This window comes from Pholcus phalangioides, unplaced genomic scaffold (genome assembly GCF_987345545.1).
Source record: "Pholcus phalangioides strain wild (caught in Gottingen) unplaced genomic scaffold, Ppha-v1.0 ptg000004l_1, whole genome shotgun sequence".
NCBI classification, from domain to species: Eukaryota; Metazoa; Arthropoda; class Arachnida; order Araneae; family Pholcidae; genus Pholcus; species Pholcus phalangioides.
In genome coordinates, this window is record NW_028301597.1 from 19,102,067 (window position 1) to 19,123,052 (window position 20,986).

General features: G+C 34.1%; 1 long non-coding RNA gene across 1 annotated transcript in view; it reads right to left on the reverse strand.

Moving 5' to 3' along the window:
- The window catches only part of LOC149086713 (uncharacterized), a 50,672-nt gene that overhangs the window by 3,097 nt on the left and 26,589 nt on the right, over window positions 1-20,986 (reverse strand). Inside the window, exons 4-6 of the long non-coding RNA XR_016192563.1 lie at window positions 7,139-7,270; window positions 5,946-6,013; window positions 3,433-3,700 (exon numbers count right to left, since the gene is read on the reverse strand). This is a non-coding gene — a long non-coding RNA (uncharacterized LOC149086713). The remainder of the gene's footprint in view (window positions 1-3,432; window positions 3,701-5,945; window positions 6,014-7,138; window positions 7,271-20,986) is intronic.

Here is a 20,986-nt window from a genome sequence, read left to right on the forward strand (position 1 = left end):
GGACTTCGTATAAGTTAGAATTATTTAACCAAGTTCTACTGTATATGGAAATGACATTTGGAAAAGTATGTTTTTATATATGAGTGCACATTGTTACGAAAAAGTCCGGTACTACAAAAAACGATATCATATAGCAATATCTTATATTTTTGGGATTACAGGTCTACCTACTGCTACTTTAAATACCGTAAAATTGAAAAAAATGTTAATAATCAGGGGATTTGAAGGATTCAATCGACTTTGCACTTGCTCCGCTACAAGGTAAGTGGAAATCACAATGGATCATTTTTACGTCTCGCTCTGTATAGTGTATCTATCGTATTTGTATATGTGTGCATATTGGCTTTAAATGTAGTTTTTTAATAGCATTTTGATAGCTATAAAGTTAATATTTTGCTATTTGTATATCAGACTCTTCAGGTTGAGAGTTGGGGGAGATTATGTATAACATATACAAAATTTGTTTCTCATCATTGCCGTGGAATTTTTAAAATGAAAAATTCCCTATTGAGTCCTAGTGACTCACGTAAGGGAAGGGGCATAGGGCAACTGTTCCTCCCCAAGACGATCAAAAATTAAATTATTTCCCTTTAAAAAAATGAAATACAGACAGGTTTTTTTGTGTTGTTTTAACCAATTTCTGTATCCCACATTTCAAAAATTTGATGCATTTTTGTACTTTTACATCCATTTAATCTATATTTGCCACTGAATTATTATTAGTTTTCGTTTCAAAGACATACGCACATAATAAGATAGAAGTACAAAAACACTGAACGACATAATGTAAAAACAATACGATGTAGCCAGCACAAAAGAAAGTCCCAGAACATTGTGTCTGGACATCTCAAAATTTTTTTTGGACATTTTAAGCCTAAAAGTACATGTGCAATTATAATTGCAGATTTCACGAAGATATAGTCAGAGTTGTTTAAGAATTATGGCAGTTTCTGGAGAGTATTTTGGCACAATTGATATGATTGTTCCAATCTTGATATCTCAGCGTATATGCCTATTTCTGATGAACCGGGGGGGGGGGAACCTCTGTGTGTGTGTGGTAAAATCTCGGAGTGTTGCGTTTTGGAAACGTTCAAGAGCAATAACATTAGGATTTTTAGCAAGCATCCAGGCAGGAGCTGCATAAAGTAATGTAGAACGTATGATTAATTTATATAAAATTAGAGCCGTGTTACGCCTGCAAATTTTGGTAGGGGGTCCCTTTCGCTTGTTAATTTTTTTAATAACTTTACAACAATGATGGGCGAACGAAAGACGTTTATTGAAAATTACACCAAAATATTTATGTGTTTCAAATGGATGAATAATGTTTCCTTACACGCGTTTATAAATGAATTTGGAGAAGCTCAACTTTTCCAGTTGTCAACATGTAAACAGTTTCTCTACCATCCGATTGGGCCCGACTTTGAACACGCCGAAAAATTCTTCCACCAGGTCTAGATGAGATTAAGATAATTTGAAATTGTTTCAATGCAGGTGCGTGGGTTGGGATAATTTAGCTGTGATAATTATAATACCTTTTTTATTAAATAATATCTAAGAAACATTGAGGCGGAATAGAGTGAGAGATCTCAGTTTCATTTGATTATTTAATCATTTTTGTCGCACCAGGTTCATTTTCCTGCACGCGAGGGCTAATTTGACTGGGACCTATAATTTATTACCGATTCCGAACGGCAACCTTTCACTTTATACTCACCGAGAGGTTGGTGCGCTAACCTCTCTATGTGAGACTCCCGGTGGTAACAATATTTTTCGGCTACGTCACCGTTTCTGTTGTAACCCTGCTTCAGAATTGTCTGACAAGGACGAACCGGGTATCGAACTCACGACACCTCTAAACATCCTTTTGGTAGTTTAGACAAGTATCTTATCGACCTGGGCTACCCTACTCAGTACAGGTTTCTGTTTTATGATATCAATGCAGAATATTTTTTTTAAACAAATTTATCTGGCAATATAGGTTTATAATTCGTCTTTCATGACTAAGAGAATGTCTTTTTTGGAATTTTTTATATTGCTTGTATTATTAACGCTATAGCAACCGTTCAATATTTTGGGAGTTGCATACGGGTATCTTTTTGGAAAAATTGTTTTGTTTTAGGGACGTGATACATTTTTATATGTCTAAGCTGAATTTTTATTTTGGTTTTTTAATCAACCAATTATTATTTAATATTGTAAATTTTACAGTCCTGTACATATAATTTTGTGTAAGTATTTAATGCGTGGCATTACACTTTATTTGGGTTAGAAGTATTTGTTATTTGGAATGTTATTTTATTGTACATGCTGTTCGCTATTTATGTTGCTATCATATCCCCGCCCCCAAGCACAAATTTCATTGTTCATTATTGAATATATCCATGCATAGAATGGCATCTATGAGGAATTTTTATCGACAATATATTTAAGTTTATACATATCAGAGGAAAAAATTCTTATTTTTAAAATTTTTTTCTCAAAAAGTAAAAAAGCAATGTCCATTTTAAATCAGTTTGTATGATTATGTCCACGTAATCATATCCAAATACAACAAGTATTTTGATGAATGCATTGCTTGGAAACATTATTTAAATATTAACCGTATCTGATTTTATTCTGGTAGTCAGTAGGCCTACGGGTAAAACTTATAATCCTTGACCATTCATAAATATAGTTTTAATTTTTGTATTTGGTATTCCTATCATGTTTCTGCTTGTGTCTCTGTAACCTGTAATTGTCTATTTTTATCATTTGGGATCTAATAAATCTATATGCATAAAAAATATTTTTTTTAATGCTAAAACCATTAAAAAAATTTTTTTAAGACAATTTTTTTGGAAGAAATACCCCATGCACCCCCCCCCCCCACTCCGCATACTTACAATCCAGCGCGGCCCCTCTCAAAAGTACGTTCCTGCATTTCAGTCTAAAATTTCCATGTGCTTTTGTCTGTGAATTTTGAAGGACATTTCTAACTATCACACTTAAAAACAAACCATAGAATGTAATGCAAGAGTTAGTTGCAAGCAATTAGTTGCATAAAATTATCTAATAAATAACGTTTATCTGGTTTCAAATACGTAGGTTGATTTTTCGTAGATAAGCTCAAGTGCAGGGCTCTGCAATATTAATCGTGCCGAGACGACCTCCACATGCCAGGCAATACTCCCACGATATTTGTCATCCTACTGTCTCATTAATATGCCACACAAAGCCAAACAGAACAATCAGTAGCGTCCGTTTTGCGTGGTCTCACAGTAGCGAGTCCTTCAAAAGAAAATTCAAATCCAGTGGTGCGTTTGTCCCCGAGCGATAACAGGACTAAGAATGCGCCGCTGGCATAAGTAATTGGATAGAGATAGCGATAGGGGAAGGACAACTTTTTTTTTTTATCCATCCTTTTCGAATGTTAATGTCCAAATTACTTACCTGACAATTCGTATCCTGTATTCGGACTTTCAGATGTAGAAAAATGGGAGGAGCTTATGTGACGTATCTAATGACGCATCACCATCATAAAAAAATCCGCTCTGGACATAAACAGGGTCTACTGTCCAATTTTTTTTCTTCTGTTCTTTCCCTTGACACGCATGGAATCTGCTGAGAAGTCACGATATGAGAATGTTGACGTCGTCTGTCATCAGATTAATCTAGGCCTTTTTTCGCTTCTTCACGATTAGGTAAGAAATTCAATTCTCTGGAAAAGGAAGAATAATATATTAATATAGTTCTTTTTCTCTCTCTTATCTATTCGAGTACGTTTTTATTAGTCTTATTTTTTAAAAAATCTAGATAATTCTTTTTTTTAAACCTAAACTTTTTACTTTCTTATCCGTTTTTCCTCCCAACAAAAAGGAAGAGGAATTCAAATGACGTAATAAAAAAAATAAGGAATGAATTTATGAATGCAAAATGTAGTTTTGATTTAGCTGTAGAAAACTGCAAGTGATATTATTACAGAGTGTATTATGGATTCAAAAAACTCATGGTCATTATATAGCCTACTTCATATTTCAATCTCATGCTGGGATCAGACATGCTTTTAATTTAAATTAATGCCTTATTTTTAAAAGTATTCAATGACTGCTTAAAAGATTAATTACCGAGAATATATATTTATTTATAATTTTTTTCAACTTAGCAGTTGATAATTACGTTAGCAAAAAGTAAGTGCGATCGTAATTTAGAGGGAAAAAGTGCTATAGTGAAACCTGGATATAGCAATACACTTCGAATCAAGCAAAAATATCGTTGCAGAGAGATTACCGTTATATCGAGAGAAATCATTTTCATCAGACGCCACCAAATTTTTGCTGTTGTTGGCATCTCTTCTGAATTAGCATTTTTCACTACAATGTAAAATGCATTTATGAGGTATTTATTAGCAGTAAAAAATTCTAAATTAACTTCGTCTTCTTTATTTTACCCTGTAAAGCAGTTTCCTGCAAAACACTTCTGTATACTACACAGAAGTTAGCTTCACGGCGACACCTAACACTTTCTAGGGTAGATAGTACAAAACGCCTCTGTTATTAAAACATCCTCGAAAGAACAAACAATAGTGAGGAACTTGTGATTTGAGTGTGGTGATTTTGAGTGAAAGCTAAAGAATATCGTTGTAACGGTCTAGAAATATTCCCACAAAATGTCGTTATATAAAGGGATTTATCATATAAATATCATCACAATTTATCGAGAGGAGTTAAATATTAAAATTAAATAGGACTTATATAGGACTACGAATATAGGCAAATCACTAATTTGAAGACGCATGGTGTTTTTATTTCAGGATCAATCATTCTACTGACTGTTAATTCAGTCATTACTTATTAGTTCTATAAGATTTGAAAAATTCTTTTTACGCTGAAAAAAATGCCAAACTCACGACTTATACGAAAATTTTTCAGTGTAATGCTATATAATCATGAAAAATTATTTTATTTGAACGCATTGGTACAAAGGTAGGCCATTAATAATTATAATTAGGAACTTGATTGTGATACAAAAAAATGGAATATTACAAAGAGAGAAAACTGTCATCATTAATCACTAAAATGAAAGTCATTCATCAAGAATAATATTTAATTCATATATTTTTGCCATTGAAATTACATGAAAAACAAGCATCCCTTCCACTGCTAGTGCGAATCAGCAATAAGCCTATAGGGCATATCAAATTTTTAGTTATATCGAATTTATATGGAACAACAATTAAAATTTTTATTTGAGAAATATTTTAGCAAAGTGCATATTTCAAAAGAAAATGTTCACAAAAGTTTTCTTTTCTTTTTCATGTATGAAGTATTTTTGTAGTTATACTTTTACCAGAGATATTTATGAAAATAGATTTCTGAAAAATGAGAAAATGATTTTTTTTTAAATTTTGTAATTTATCAATTTACAAAGAAAAAGTATGGAACTTGTCTGAAGTACAACATGATTCAGTCAATAAGTCATGTAATGTGTTGAATATTTAATTTGTTTTTTGCAGCCTAGTATAAGGGTAAATGGCCAATATTTTAATGTAAACAAACTTTAATTCATACATTTTTTTTTCCTGAAAGTCCTTCTGAGGACGTAAAATCCATAGGCCTACTTGTGTGAGAAAATACTATACAAACTTTTATACGATTTTCTGATAGTAAGAAATTAAATTTACACATACACACAAGATGTCACAGAGAAAGCATTTGGTTAACATTAATTTGAAGTGCAAGATTAATCTGAGCAGTTATTCCCAATCAGGGCACTAATAACTTAATAGTACAACTGCTTAGCCATAGGCACCACGATTTTTTTTGAGGACGAAATGAAACTGTGTTTTCTCCAATCATTCCACCGTGTGGATTCCACGAAATATTATACTGTACTTTGGAATTTTAATATTCCCTATTGCTCCTAGCAATAACAATTTGAAATACCTGATGTGGAAGGTCACTTACCTCCAATACTAAATGCACATATAGTACAGATGAAAAAAAATCTGGGGCAATTTCTTGATACACATTGTCTGGAAAAAAAAAACAGATATGTAATATAATATGTTTTTGTAACATACGAGCATTAACTTTAAAAATTATTTAACAAATTTGAAACTACCCAAAAGCGTCAATTGATTTTTACTGTTCTAAAATTCTTTAAATTTCCTTAAAAAAAGTATTTCTGATCATTTGATCATTTTTGTCGCACTACGGTCATTTTCTGCACACGAGGGCTAATTAGAATGGGACCTGCAATTTATTGCCGATTCCGAACGGCAGGCTTGTTTTTATACTCATCGAGAGGTGAAAAGTATTTCTAATATATTCTAATGTAAGGCTATAAAACATTTGCGGGGTTGGGCACAAAATGTTTTTTTTACGAGAAATTTTAAGGTAACACCTTTCAAAAAGCATTAAATTAACAGAAATTGATTTGTACAGCATATAAAGGGTATTTTCTTTCAATATTTCAATTTTTTTTTCATCGAAACATTATTTTTGTAATTTTTGGTCGGATTGGTGAGGCGAAAGGGGGGGGGGGGTTAGCATCTTCCTGCGTACTCCTCTAGTGACTACCACATGATTAAGAACATGCATGAAGAGAATTCGCTCTGAAAGTCTATAAAAACAAACTAGCAATATACAAGAAAAAAGCTATAACTTCAAACTTTTCATTGAGTTGGAATTTGAATTTCGCGTGTGATTGGTAATTTAAAGATCATTCTTTGTGCTTATACACTGGCGTACACAAGGGGTGGGAGAGAGTAGTTTTTTCATTAAAAATGAACCCGCCTCCCCGAGAAAATCCTGCGTACGCTAGTTATAGCCGTACCCAGAAATTTATTTCGGAGGGACATTGATGACTGTCATTTCGGGGGGAGGGGTGAAACAAAGGTGGAGAAACATAGATTTAAGAATGTTGTTTCCCATATTTTTGAACATTTGAACCAATCGTGAAACGATGGTGCACCTTCTGGTTCTCCCCCCCCCCGCTACGGCTTAACGCTAATGTACAATCTTATGTAATGTAGCCTACTGTACGTACGTATAATGCGATGTCGCATAAAACTGACGACACCCGTGTAGACAAAATAACAATAAGATTGTAGTCGAATCTTTAAATTAAATGAAAAACGCAGGTAGAATATTTTCACCTGAAATGTGATGAGGCATAATAAAGATATACGTATTTCTTCCATTATGACAGAATACATCGACCATCCATGTTTTCAGGTGCCATAAGATCTTAAATTGTTTAGTTCTGGTTGTTTCAAATTGTCTGGTGCCTACAAAGAAAAAACAGATTTTCTGAGAAGTGAAAAAAATTATGCACTCGCATATTATTTTCGATTCAAAAATTAAAGAAAATCATAGAGGAAACTTTCAACTAAAGTAAATGAAATTGACCGATTTCTACTAGAAAAAAATTGATTTTTCAAGGGAAAAAAATTGTTCAGTTAAATGAAATTCACACACCAGTACATTACATTTATGTATTTATAATTATATAAGATCTATTAAAAAAAAATTAGTTGTCCACAAGGAACTTGGTGCGATTGAAAATAAAATAAGAAATGAGCATCATATAAAGTTTCTTCCATAAATTATTTTCAAAATTATTTTAAAAAGAAGTAGGAACTTTGAGTGTGAGCTGGTGAATAAATTTTCCCATTTGCAAGCATCAAGTCTGCATTCTTATTTAGTCAGAGTGACTGTAGGGTATTTGTTTAAATTTTCAGCTATCCGATTATAATGACTTGTGAATCCTTTATGTATTTTATAATTAGAGCCCGGAAGTTCAGACAAAATGTCATAAATGTCTTTTTTTTTGCCTGTTTTCAAACTTTTTTGGTAAAAACTCCTTTCTTGAAATTTTCATGTCATAAATGCCTATTTTAACATAGTTTTAAGTTCATTAGTGAATTTCAGAGGCCATAATCTGTAAAACATGGATACTTTTGAGCATTGGGAACTTTAAAAGAATTGCTGTTTTTATAATTTTCCAAACTCTCAGTATTAATTTATCACCAGAAAGCGCTCCGTCCCCCATCCCCATTTAGACGCAAAGAAGTGATATTTTGTGACCAAAAAAACTTTGCTTCGACCTGATGGCATTAGACGTGAATGATTTTGTTTCAGATGAACGCAGTCCGTGTTAGAGAAGCAGAAAAGTTAGAAATTTTCGTTTCTCCACATGCTTCACATAATATGTATCGCTCAGCCATTGTATTGCGTTGGTTTTGTACAGCTGGCCGATGACTGTCACGAGAGGTCATAAATTGACGTCATGCCTCACACAAGGCAATGGTTGAAGCAGACAGTGCTCTGGGGCACATGTTGTTTTGATTTTATTTAATTTTATTTTGCACCATAAATGCACTGCAAACAACCATGGCTGTTTATTAAACATGCATATTTAGTATTTGATTAAATTGACCAGAGTCGCAACCAGGGGTGGGTGACAGATGCGGCCACGCGGGACCCCGCTCTTGAGGGACTTCCAAATACGTGGTAATATTAAAAAAAAAATAATTTTTTATACAAAAATAGAACAAGAGGACCATGTTTCAACTATAGAAAAGATAATTGTTATACAACAAAACTATTAACAAAACAAAACTATTAACATAAACAAAAACTATTCGCACCTCGAAGGAGCCCACAGATCATTTTCTCTAACGGTCCCGCGTTTGGTAATGGTGGTACTTGAATTGGTCTAATCCTGACGGTCTACTGACATTTCATTTAGGGCTCGAAATCAATTTCACTTGAATAATAAAATGCAGTTATTATAAACTCTAATTGAAACAATAGACGGCTTAAATGCAACCAATTTTTCAGCTAGTTTTTGGACCCTTAATATCTTTGTTTTCCTTCCAAAAATTATAAATGCCTTTTTTTAGTGCCTATTTTAGGCATTTTTAGTGCCTTTTTGCCCACCTATTTCAACCATTTTTAGTGCCTAAACTTCCGGGCTCTATTTATAATCATTATATATGTGAGCCGGTTATCTCTTCAATTAGAATCGAGTATTTTCAAAATTTATGGATATGTACATTATTTCGAATATTTTATGGGGCTTTTAGGTAGGCGTATAATCTATAAATGTTTGTTTTTTCTTAATTTCCCATTTCGTTTGCCTTTCATAGTAATGTTTATGTGCATTCCCAATGGTACAAAAAAGGGAAATTTTTGTAAAGTAAATAATGTATGCATGTAATTCAAATGTGAATGCCCAGCACTGTCAACGGAGGCTCTGTTTGATTGTTCCCGTCGCAGTGCGGGCTATGTGTGTATTCTGTGTGTGTATATATTGCATGTTCTGTAAGGGGAAGAGCGAGCAGAACACACTGTTCAGCGCTGTGGATGGAGGCTTTGTTTCTTCGTTTTCCGTCACAGTCGAGGCGCTGTATATATGTAATTTGTATGCATTGTGTATTTAGACCATTCTCAAATCTCTCCCACTTCAACATGCCAGCTTCTTTTTCTTCTTCTTGTCCACAAGTCTTTTCCACCCTTCTTTTGAAATCCCAGGCTGCGGTCTCCGGCCCTTATGTGCCACTGGGCGCACGTGCAATTTTTCTCCCTAGTCATTGGATTCAGTCACCCATTTTAGTCAAATGGCTTGTACGTTGCATCGAGTTGATGGCTGTCTTCATGGGGAGAACGACGCGAGTAATTCGAAACTTGCGAGCACGGGGCAAGGGGAGCAACCACTATAAATCTTTGCTAACTTTTCCGACACAACTCTGCCTCTTTTGAGGTAACGGAAGTAAGGTGCTTGCATCAGTCCGGGGCTGTGAGCGGTTCTATCTATCTATCTACCAGTTCAGTTTCATTCACTACATTACTTCTCTTGTTCGTATATGTTGACATCTTGAAAAATGTGGTACCGAGTGGACTTCTCTCTCTCTCTCCCTCTCTTCATTAAAAGAAGAGCACCTTAGTTAAGGGTGTTCAACCTTTCGAAGAGTATAGATCACTTCATTGGTTTGAAAACGTGTCGCGAGCCACTCAAGTGCTATAGAACTGTGCTGCGGGTCACTTAAGTAATCGGTAAATATACCGCGGGTCACTTGAGTTATCTGTGAATCGCACGGGCACTTAAGTCATATGGAAATGTGGAGTGGGCCGTTTCAGTGCTTTGGAATTGTCCCGCAGGTCACTTAAATGATCTGTAAATACTTCGCGAGTCACTTGAGTAATCTGTGAATGTGCCATCTAGTTAATTTTTTTGCAAAATTAGGTTTGAGATTGACGGCTACATCAGATGACTCCGAAGGCCACATTTGGCCATGGTTTTAGCAGGCCTACGTATGTATTCATATGCCTAAACTATGACTAAGGTAAATGATGAATATTTAAAACGGGTATCGATCTCATGTATACAGAATCAGGCGCACTGAGAGCACTCTTAGTAGTTTACAGAGCACCACTGTGATCGCGAATCGTCATCGGCACGCGATTTCGGACCAGGCTCTAAAGCAGGAATATCTAAATTTAAAGTTATGATCTCTCTAACCTTTGGCTTGAAAGGGCTGGTAGAACTGAAAGAAAATGGACAGAAGAGAAGGGAGGATCACATAACGAGAAAACTTTTTTCATCAAACCGAGGATGAAACGGCACTATTTTTACTTGAGGATGAATCGAGGAAAGGATGAAACGGTACATAGCCAAGCATATTTATAGGAATGATGAATAGTTTTTGTGTTTCGCATTCCTCCCCCTATGCCAATTTTTAATGTTTATAACGAAAAGCTAGCCGTTTTTTCCGTAAATTTTTAATATACATCCCGTACATTCAAATTTCATCTCTTCAGTACATTTGTTCTCGAGAGATTAAATATCTGATGGTTTTTTCTTTTAAATTCCATATGGCAGTGGTTCTCACATTTTTTGTCACTGACGTTTCCTTGCACTAGCCATGGTTGATCTACTGTTTTACAATATTATCAAGTACTGTATATTGCTAGCTCTCCGCGACACCCCAAAGGAGCCTAGAAGAGCATTTTGAGAAATCCAGTCATGCCGGTGCATCTCTTTTCATTTATGTCCAAGCAGTTTGCTAGCTACCTCATCATAATTAGAGCGAAAATATTATTTCGAAAATGGGAAATAACTTTGAGCTTACACTTTGGCTAATTACGAAAAGCTTATTAATAACTTTCAGAAATTGGATTCGATATAGACCAATATCTTAGCAGAAAAAGTATTAATTATTTAATTCTTTTAAATAGCTGATAATGGCAAAGCTCAAATTGGTTTATGTGCTTTTCATTCTGTTTTCTCGCTGGTAGATAAATTCGTTTATTCACAATCTATTTTCCTGAGTTAAAAAAAACTCTCAGATGTAAAAAAAAAATGTCAGCTCTCACTGAGAAAATTCAGTGAATAAACTGAATTTTTCCCATTTGTTTTCAACTGTGTTTCGAGCCCTCACAAAACTTTGCAATGCCATTTGTAAAATTGATCATTATGATTACCATTGATGAAGAGTAAATGTGTTTCATCTTTAATCCACTCACTGATTAATTTTACGTTAGAATTTTACGTTGAATTGAAATATCGAGATTTTGTTTTCCCGTAGAATGTAATAGGAATTATATACCTGAGTTAATATGCCGAATTTTCTATATTATCTAATGGGATAATTATTATAAATAAATAAATAATTATATTTTTAACGGAATCCACTTGATTTCTGGATCCAATATTCTGTGCAGTTGTACGTTTACCCTTTCGCTGCCACTGTGACATATATATGTACGTCTCTTGATCATTTTATTGTTGTATCAATATTTTTTGCAAAACTGATGAGAATAAATATATGAAACTTAGTTGTTCGCAATACATTTTAATCATTATTACAATGCCACTAGAACATATGTGTCTCACTAAAAAGCACCAATAGGAGACATATGTCCCCTCTAATCCCTCCTTTCCCAGGTGATTTTTACCTTTTTATTTTTCCAGCATATTATCGATATTTTTATTCAAATTGATTTATTAAAAAACGTATTTTATTTTTTTCTCCGATAAAAAAAATTGTGGTAGTGAGAGAGAAAGTGCTAAGACACGTGACATAATCAATTTTGAGAAGAGTATTTTGGTACAAGTTAACTTGTGGTTATACTAGTTAACTACATTGTGTACCAAAATCATTGTTAAAAATTCACGTTGTTATTTTCTTACGCTTTTGCTTACATTTCTTTATTCTTTGATTTCAATTGGTTTTCTGGTCATGTTCGCTATACTTGCTGTTGTGCGCGAACGAATATCAAAGGTTTTTTCCATATAGAAAATTCATATGTTATGAAGTTACTTATATATTTCTCCACTTTTTTCCATTAAAGTTTGTTTAATTCAATATTTATCTTCATTACAAAGTTCTAGTAAAAAATATTTATTTATTCGTTTAGAAATTTTAATTACCAAATCATGAAAGGACCAAATAATCATCGTGTAAATTTTTTGGTAGGTCATTATAGCTTTAACTGAAGCCTAAAACCAAAAATATTTTTTTTTCAAAAAATTACATAGCACTCAGCGAATTAATCAACCTGGTACTTTAAAGTACCGTTAGCACTTTGCTCTTACAATAAAAATAAAAATATCAATTCAAATACGTTGAATAATGAACGCAGTTGGATGAATATTTATTTATTTTACCTCAAAGAAAATCATAATTTGTTTTATATATTTGTTAGAGAATACTTTGTGTGTGGGATGCAGTGTTTTACTGCATCACACACAAGTGTAATACAGTAAACACTTTTACAGGGGTGAAATATCTAACTGAATTTTATTAATTTGATTATTATTTTTTAAATAACAACGCGATCTTCACGTATTCCCAAGGGATCAGCATGATCCGTCCAGGGAATTTGTTATTGTTAGGTTAGTAGACATCCATGCCCGAATCGGGATTCGAACCCAGATCTGCATAGTGAAAAAACTAGTCCCCTAACCACTCGACTGCCAGGCGGAAAAACTACTGCAACATTTTAAAAACTAGTTGTCCCACACTTAACGCTGCCATCTGGTGATCGTAAAGTAGTTATACAGCATTTATAGTTCAAAATACCGACACCCAACAACGTATGGGATAAATGTTACAGGGTTAAAAAGAAAGTGGTCCTTTAAGGTACCGTCAGTAGTCAAAGGGTTAAATTTAGTAAACTAAGACAGCCCATAACTCAATCGGCCAAGATTTGAACACGAGAAATGTTTTCTATATTTTCCGTAGAGGAAGACCTTAATAACTTAACAACAGTAGCCTATTCCAATTGAGATAATTTTTATCCTCAATTGTTTTTTTGGAATTTCCCACACCAGCTTTAAGAAAAATCACTGAATCTCAGCATAGCACTGTTACTCACGAGTATCTTAGCAGGTCTACTTGTTCTATTATACTACTAGTCTATTGAGTAGGAGAGGAACAAAGCAAATGTAAAAAATTAGAATTTCATCCATATAAAATTTGCAAAAACGTATACGAAAATTTCAAAGGTTTTTGGTACAGTTATGAGTACATCCAGGCCGGAATTGTGTGTGTGTGTGTGTGTGTGGGGGGGGGGGGGTAACTGCCCCGGTCTGCAAAATTTAGGGGGGGGGGTGGAAAATTTTAAGTGGGGGGGGCAGCAAAATCATGTTTGCCCAGGATGGAAAAATAGTACAATAATCCTAGTTACGGCTCTGAGTACATCGAAGTTACATCGAGCAGGTTCATAAAAAAGAAAAAAAAATCTGTATAGGCGGACCAGCTATTCAAATTTTTCGATTCTTCATGCTTGTATTGGTCATGTTCCGCTGCATAATACCCACTAGCTCTTTCTGATTGGCTGTATGGGGACAATGATATTGGTGGGGGGGGGGGGCATTCCAGGGATCCATAAATTTTATGAATGAAATTCCTTTCGGAGAAGGGGAAGGGATCGCGAAACCTTCTCGTAATGGAACCTTCCCGCTAGGGAGGGGGAGTGACGTGTTGCCTGCTTAAGGCAATGTGAAGCGTATAGTAAGTCTGATGAAAAGCCTGAATTCAATTTACAGTAACCTAGAATAGAAAAGTACGAGTAATTCTCTTGTAAATACCCTACTGTACCTTTTTAAAGAAAACTAATGTAGGTACCCTAGTATAATCTGTTTAAAAAACTAGAAATTTTTTAAACGAATTTATTTAAGATAATTTTAAGATATTTATTCATCATAATCCTGTCCATCCATTAATTCACCGTTTTTAGGCGGGTTTTCTCGGAACATAAAAGAGGAAAACGTATCATTTTATGCGTGTTCAGAGAAATTTATATGATTTAAATATACTTTTTCAATTGACTTCCAGTAATCCGGTGTTTCCGGTAATCCGGCACACCCTGGTCTGATATGTGCCGGATTAGCGAGATCTACTGCATATAATAAACTGAATTACACATTTAAAACTATTGCAAATATCTCCCCCCACCATATTCCAAAAATACCCAATGGTATGTGAAACTATTCCAGCCTTGCTTTATTTAATGAAAAAAAAGCTCTTTGCATGCCATAACACGTAATCGGAAACTGTTGAAAACGGTCATGTTTTTTCATAATTAAATTAGAAAAATTCAGCATCCACTGACTGATTTTTTTACGAATATCGCACCCACTCTCTCTTCAATCATTTAGCGAATGTGTTATGCAAGAGGCTTTTAACCTTTGAAGTGATATTGCATTTTCAAGGAAATTTTTAATTTCGATTTTAACGGGACGTTTGAGTAAGGCCGGGATTACACTATAAAAGTTTCATAAAATTTCTTTTATAAAACTTGGCAAATGCGACCAATAGGCGTATAGGTTACTTTTGAGCGAATTTACCCAACATTCTTATTGGCTGTTTTTTTTTCTTGTACAAACATTTTTTTTATCAAACTTTTGCAGTGTAGTCCCGGTCTAACCTGGAAATCAAAGAAGTACAAGAGGAAGATTTTCAAAAATATTTCATTTATTTCCAATGTCAAATATATATACAGACAGCGAAATACATTTTGTATACAGTCGAATCCCGTTATAACTCCAAGAGACCATAGAAATCACTTCGTTATAACGCAATTTTGTTATAAAGGAATTCCAGGTTATTTAAAAATGTCCCTATGTAAATTTCGATCTGGGGGAAGAGAAAAGTGTTCGTTGAAACGAGATTTTTTTTTCACTTTAACGGTATTCGTTAAAATGGGATTCGACTGTATAAACAATATTTTATTTATAATGGAAATTCTTGAAATATACAATATTGAAAAATGTCGGAAAATGTAAATGATAGCCTACATCTTAGCAAACTTCATTCAGAATTTACTAACAACTACTGACTTGGAGAAATGAAAAGCAACAGAGCACAAACTATCGAGTGATGAATACGTCCCTGCATTGAATTATTTAATGACTGAATTGAATTATACGTCTGCAATGTGTTTGAGAAACACATTGTTGGAAAACTGGAATATCCGAAGTAAATATTTCAAAAGTCATTGCTGATTCTGAGACAACTGCTGTAGGACAGGGTTTTAATGTACCTTTTTAGGTTTCTCAAACTTCACCGATGTAAAATTTGGTGAAGGCCATTCAAAAATGGAAGGTTCCTTTTACGGACAAACTTATTGACACAAATAAAAAACTATTACACATTTTAAAAGATTTATTATAGCAGAAAATTAAAAGAAAAATTACAATAAAACTCATCATTACATTTTTACAAACCAACTGCTGATTTTTGCAATGTAGTCGTTCATGGAAATGGAATTCCATCGAAATCAGTGATTAGCATCATAAAATATTGATTATGCATTTCGAGAAATGTATTTAGTCTTTTCGAACGTATTTTCTTCTACTACCCCCGTTTTCTTTTAATAAACAAAAATTTACAGCGCCCTCCTTCCTAAGACAATTCACCTTAATGTTCAGTGTTGCTAACTTAGACATTTTCCAACTCTGGTCTTCTTTTCAGCCGTTTAGTTGAAAAAAATACATATATAAATTGTGCCAGTCGTTTTTCTAGTCTTTTTCAAAAATATTCCTGCGTAGTTAGTCTAGTTTTGTTTCTTCGATTATGTTTATCCTTTCAAATGCCTAATGTGAAAAGGCTATGCCCATTGAAAAAACTCTACTCTGATAAATTTAGATTTATCTATGACTTAAAAATGAAATGAAATTAAAAGTTAACATGTCAGAATCCAATGTCCTTCAAATACAGTATACAGTTTCATAGGCGTATGCAAGATTTTCTCGGGGGGAGGGGGGGGGATTCGTTTATTGTTTCTTCTGAAGGGGAGGGGGTTTACGGTTTTTCCTGAAATAACACCATAATCTGGCTCAAGTGGGGGGGGGGGGCTATAACCCCAAAACCAACACTAATATACAGCTTGTAAAACCCAAGGTGTTTTCCAATTTTGGTCGCACGCAATTTTCTTTTGGTCGGAAAAATCTTGAGTCAAACAAAATCCGAAAAAAGAATCAGTTCAGGCATATTTTTGAATTCGTGCCGACCTACACAAAAGGAATAGGTGCTGTCTTCTAATTTTGCTGATTTAACTTTCTGCATCAATCCTGAAAATAATTGGAACAACTGACGCACGGCAAACATTCCACTGAGTTTCAGCGACTTTATCAAATCGAAGTTATCGATATATAATGATATATCGAAGACCCAACATGCTAATTTTCTTTTATACGATTTTACCCAGTTTTTACCAATATTAATAATTTAGCAATATATAAATTTGATGGCGATAAGGACTAGGGTGATCATATTTAAAAAACGGGACGTTTCATTGATTCACAACTCTCGTAAAATAACGAATTCCAGATTGAAAAATTTCGAAGTGAACTTTCTTAGCATACTTGATAAATTGAGTATTTTTGCACCGAATTGATTAGTTAGCCGAGTAAGCCTAAATTAAAAACACTGTAAAACGGAACGTATGGCCCCATTAATAATGGCTAAAGTGAATTCTGGTTGTTTAAGCCAAGTCTATAGTTGTTTTTGATGAAGAATCCATTTGGAAAAATGTTTGTCTGTTAGCAACACTGTACTGCTTCTATGATCCACTTGCTCTGTTTCCATACCAACCAAGGAGTGATAGCATTCGCTTTGAGGAACACATATTTTGAGTAGCTACAGTAGGATATTTATTGAATTTATTCAGTATAATATAGATTGACTCTTCTAATTTCAATTAATTTCTCTCTTGGAAATGTACTATTTAAGCATTGACATCGCAGCTGTATTTTGTGATTAGAATTTTAAGGCTTAGTAAATACTTTTCATGTTCTTAAAAGTGAATCATTTTGATTTTCTTCATATTTCGTTTTCATTCCCATGGAAATAAACATTCTTATCCCATTCGGCCCAGAAACATAGGTTATGCACCCAAAGCGGTCAAGCAGAACACATCTCGCAACGGGTTGTCCTTGAGACAGAAAGACTGATTACACGTCTTTCAAATATGCTAACAGCGCGTGTGCATGAATAAAATGAACTATTATCGAGATTGAACAGAAGAGACGTGTTTTTCTGGTCCGATGTCGTAAAATAGATCTAGGTGCGATATAACCATTTCCGTCCAATGCCGATCGCTTTAAAACATTGATCTTTCTACTGCATGCACGGCAGGTTTTATGTCAGTTTCCGAAAGCATATTTTTGATTGTTCGAGAAGAGACCAGCTATTTTTTATTTATTTTTTATCAATTTCGAAGCTGTCCTTAAAATAATCATCTTGGCCACCATACGGGTATGGAGCAGCTTATATGGTTACTTACATACAGTGAAGCGCCTCTCTATAACAATATAACGATAATTCTCTCCACAACAATATTCTTTTGAATCTAGTTTGGAATTTCGTATGAAAGTCTATGGTTAAACTTCTCTGAATACAACGATGTCCTTAACGTTGCGCGTTGAATCCCTTCTACATATAATGATATTTTTGGAGAATTTAAAAAAAAAGATACAACACATTATTTTATGTCTCCCTAAAAAAAACACCTTCAATATATTTTTTAACTCGTCATTTGTTTTTGTTCATCCGAGACCGTCTAATGACGTTCGTATTTTGTATCATTTGATCACCAAGTGTGTTGATTGTATTGTCGGTATCACTATATTCTTTACCAACGTTCAATGATGCAAACACATTTACCAGGAAAAATGAATTTTATTGCATATATCTGTTTTTCTTTTCGATATAACGGTGGCTTTTGACTGAACGATGGGGTCGTTATAACGTGCTTTGACTATATAACGGACGTATGAGAGAAACTAGGTGCCCGCTATTCCAGAATTTCGCCTCTTGCAAGGTGTAGTAGCATACACTTGGTGTTTAGTAGTAGTACTATACACTTGCTATGTATATATATATAGTAGTGGTCAAAAAACTTGATAAGTTGGTTAGTTAAACTACCCCTGACCACACTGAGCACGGGAAAAAAGTTAACTTTCACTTCTCTACTTACAAAGAACAGAATCGTTCCGTATCTGAAGAGTAGTAACAAGCGATGAAAAAATTTATAGTGAGAGATGATAATCATCATCACAGACCGGTTCAGTAGCTAGATGCCTAAAACTTCGCCGAAATGAAACCTTCATCCGAAGTAGAACTGACTTAAAGAAGAGGTGAATGACTGTTAAGTGACGTGCAGCTGGTATTATTCACCAACTTCTTGAAATGTGGTGAAACTAATATTACATGGAAATACTACATCCAGCTGGATGCGATGTATAAAAAATTTCGAGTTTGGGGGAAGAGGGCTATATTGGTCAACAGAGATGAAGTTTTACTGCTTCATGACAACTCTAAACCATACGTGTCAAAAAACATTATACAGAATTTTATCAAAAAACATTAAACACAGACCTTTATCAAACACATGATCTCCAGAACTCTCACCCTCTAGCCAACCCACTATCAATTTTAAAATCATTTGGAACATTTTTCGGCTAGAGAAAAGTTCAACAATGAAGCAGGCGTTAGGAAATTTTGTGACTTCAGAACACCAGTCTTCAATGAAAGTGGAATAGATGCACTGGTATGTCGGTAGGGAAGGTGTACAGTATTGCATCTAATGATGACTATTACTCCATGAAAACAGAAGTCAGTTTCTACGGAGTTACTGTTGTTGTTTGAAGTTTCACTTTGAAATCATCAATTTCATGTGCAGCATGAATTTAGCGTGGTGGGGAGGGGAGCGGGGGTTCATTAAATATTTGTGAATGAAATCAACAGAAATTCATAAGGAAATGAAAAATATTTAGTACCTACTTCTCTTAATGGCTATGTTACTGCCAAAGCCCGAATGTCCGAATTTCGGAGTTTTGCTATATATTGATACCCTATATATTGATCCCTATATATAAATCTATCCCGATGTTTCGGGGTCATAGTCATGTTGCAGTATTTTTGTGTGTGATAATCATGGCATTTATAATTAGTCATATCTAACCATAATTATTGTGGCTAGCTAGCTATGGCAACCTAAAGATCAGAGGAATCGGAATATTGGTATCTTAGTGATCCAAATATAGGGATCGACATATAGGGGCTGGCCAAAGCGCAGCGCAAACCCGAAATTCGTACACTAGCCGGATCAACTGGGCCAGACAGTTCGCGAAGTGGCCAACTTCGGGCTTTGGCAGCAACAGTTATACAAACAAATAAAGCTTACAAACGTGAAAAGTAAGTATAGTAATATTGAAAAAAAAATTGGTTATCAGTTTGAGGTTGACTTGATTAAAAGTTGTATAGAAGTTGTATAGATACTTTTAGATTTTTATTGCGAAAACATGTGTACACATTTTCCTTTTAACTTTCACAATTTCTTTTCCAAATATGATGAATTTTTTTTTTTTTTTTTTTTTTTGATGGTACCAAACATCTTTGCATTGATTTGTGTCAATATATTTTTCCCAGTTTTGAGTTTGATGTAACAAATTACATCACATTAGTATTATTGTTCTGTATCTTTCAATAGCACCATTCTTTCCAAACTGCATAATATAATCATGCCTTTATGTATAATCTTTCCTCTTTGATACTTTCACTCTTCGAAACTGAGTTTATTTATTCAAAAAAAGTGTTTTCTCAATTTCTTTTTCAAAAAACGGTTGTAAAAGAATATTGATTGTGTATTCTGAAATAAGTTACGTGGATATTGGATGTTTTACTGGAAAGGAAAAACAAATTACGCAATATATTTCATTCTCTGCTACTCAAACAAGGCCTTGAGACAAGTGTAAACCATATTTCATAGAAGACGTGATGTAAAACTTTGTTAAAAATATCAAATATTTGTCTCATTATATATATATTTTTTTTTGTTCAAGAAAATTACGAGTAGATACCTCAATGTCATTCTGTAGAGAAAATATGATCTAAAACTACCAACGACATCGTTTCTTCCGATCATTTCTGGCTAATTTACTCAAGGAAAGTAATGCAAGTGTTCTCTCGTCCCAGACAGAAAATCATCAAATATTTATAATTAAGGTAAGTAGAATTGATCAATTCAGTCAGTAACTTTTTCAGCTAAATTTCTTTTTGTTCGATTTTTATGTGTGTACATGCAAAAGCGCTGACATGAAAAAAAAATTGAACTGGGGTTAAAAGTTGCTGGTCGTCCTGTATATACGGGACACAAGCGCGCACTCAGAAGAGGGAGGGTGCATTGCATTGTTTTTCAGAAATTATTGGGGGCTGCCTCAGCTCCCTTACAAAATTTATTGGGGGCTCAAATGGCCTTAACACCAATTTCAACATACTGATTTTGTAAAAACAAAATAATTATAACATTTATCTGCCACAAAACATGATCTTTAGGAGTGACCGTTCAAATCACACAAATGAGTTAAAAATTAAAAGAGCAATAATTCATAGAAAATCATTTAATGAAAGAGTCATATAAAGTAATATAGAATTATAGTAGTAACTAATGGTATTTTAATACTTTATTCGGGTATTAAAAAAAACCTCCAA